We start from the raw sequence: 2,461 nt of genomic DNA, 5'->3' as shown, positions 1-2,461 counted from the left end.
GTATGGAAAGTCTTAATATTCTCACAGGATTTTCTTGGCCCAGCGTTCTGGGGGTGACTTCCCTAGGATGGAAGAACTGATGACATATCCTGGTCATTGATTCTGGGCTAGGTGTTTTCAGGTTTGCTGGACCTGGTTGGGAGTTCCAATCAGTTGTCTTTCAGTCTAATTCTCAATTTCAAGTTATTCCAATTTATAAGCTTCCTTCTACTTTTGCAACTTCACTGCTTTGGGTCTGTTCTGATTTCTGCTCTAGGATGGAATTCTAGGATCCCAGATGAGAAGTCTATAGGGTGGGCAGTGACAGAGCAAGTAAAAAAAAAAAAATCAGAAGTGGTTTTTATTCAATCAAAGGACTGCAAAGGTGAAGATTCTGTCCACAGATACTTATTGAGGACCTACTCTATGCCAGGCATGGTTCTGAGAGAGCTGGAGGTAAAGCAATGAACAAGGTCTTTTGCACATGGAGATTATATTCTCCATTTAGTGGGGCAGAGATAGGAGGTCCAGTAAGACAGAATATATAAATAAACAATTTCATGGACAAGACAGTTTATTCATAGTGATAAAATCCTATGAGAAAGCAAAACAGAATAATATGAGTAATATGAGTAACATGGCATGTGTGGATTGAAGGAGCAACTTGAGATTTGTGATCAAAGAAGACCTTTCAGTGGTGGTTACATTTGAATCACTAATTCATTACTTTTTATTCATTCTTTTTTCCCTTCCCCCACCTCAGCTTCTAATTTGCCAATCAAGTGATTGCTGCTATTTGGTGAAGGTTGAGAGGCAAGAATTGTGAGTGATATTAATTTGAAGGGGATTATTAATGGAGGGAGTAGGAATATGCCTATAGCTGCTGACTTAATCCAAATCTGGTAAATATTTCAGTCTTGGGAATGGGGCCAGAGTAGAATCTGTCCCCAGGTGGGAGAAGATTCAGTGGGTGGCTCTTTTTTTTTTTAAACTGCAAATATGAGTATCAGGAAAAGCTTACTGAGCTTATGCTAGAGGCAATAGTATGAAAGACTTGTTCGATTAAGGGTCCAATCATTTTCTCAAAGCAGAATAAATTACATAATAGCCTTTATGAACAGAGGCTCAGAACAAAGGATTTAGTACTAAGTGTGTATGTGTGTGTGTGTGTGTGTGAGAGAGAGAGAGAGAGAGAGAGAAGCTGAGACTGTGTGTGTGTGTGTTTGCCTTCACATGAGGGTGAGAAGGCTGCTAAGGGAGGGAAGAGATAAAAGTCAACTGGATAGCATCTAGTTGAAACAAAAATTTGTACCCTTATATACTATACTTTCTGGCAGCTGCTTTTCTTCTTTTGCTGCTGCTGCTTCTTTTTGATCGTGTGTAAATGTTAGTAAGGTGACACTAATTTAATACTTTAAAAAACAAATTATTATGGGAATTGTATATATACAAACCTGTAGGATGGTCTTGTAGATGATATTAATACTGAAAACAAGATAATGGAAGTAAGATAACTGCCAACACATTTCTTGAGGAGGACAAGCAAGAATGGAACTTTTATGAGGGTAACAAGAAAAAATGAAACTCTGAAAGTAACCATATAAAGACAAAAAGTAAAACATACTAATAGTTGAATATCAAAGAAAAAAATGATAGCCTAAAAATAGGTTATATTTGTGAGGATAGCTTAAGTAAAGATATTTCCTACTGTGCAAGAGGGGTAAGGATCCTGAACTAATTAGTGGAGATGAAGGACACGTATATAAGGCGGTTTTTAAGTCTGTGGGCCCTCTTGCTTTTTAATAAAAACAGGTCAGCTGAAAAGGAAACTGAGTTTTTCCCTTCCTATCTTTTACATATGAGATTGAAGAAGACAGCATTTGCTATTACAGATGCAGTTCTTAGAATCTCACTAGAGGAGTGGTGTTGGTTCTAAAACCAGAGGTTGCTAATCTACAGTACATTCATTACTGGGCTGCATTGCATTGAAGAAAAGGTAAACTGAAGCTTTCTCACTCTTACCTAAAAGTTGCTAAATGTCAAGTCTGAAACCTCCAAGGGCCTTATCTAGTTCGGACTGCTTGTAGCCCCAGAGGAGAGAGATAAAGTAGCTGAGATTACCCAGGAGGAGGAGTTAAGTGGCAGATTCTAATTCCTTCTGCACTAAGTAGTAGACAAAAAAAAAAGAAACTAAAGCTTCCCAGGCCTTCATCTCATCTAGCAAAATAAAAGAGCTGCCCTAGATGATACCTTAATCTCCTTGTCTTTCTAATATTCTGAAATTCTAACAAATTCTGGGTCTAAAGGCTGAAGAGTTTCTGATGTCCTTGGCCAGCCAAAGGAACAGGTATCATCTCAAAGGATCAAATTATTGACAATTAAAATATAATTAATGTTATAAGTAAGGTTTTAATATAGATTTGGATATTAAAAGCCTTTGACCAAATCATTATCTTCTACCACAATGTACTAGGGACCCTCC

The sequence above is a fragment of the Ursus maritimus genome, unplaced genomic scaffold, assembly GCF_017311325.1.
Source record: "Ursus maritimus isolate PB19 unplaced genomic scaffold, ASM1731132v1 scaffold_1, whole genome shotgun sequence".
NCBI lineage: Eukaryota > Metazoa > Chordata > Mammalia > Carnivora > Ursidae > Ursus > Ursus maritimus.
This window is presented reverse-complemented; position numbering follows the sequence as displayed.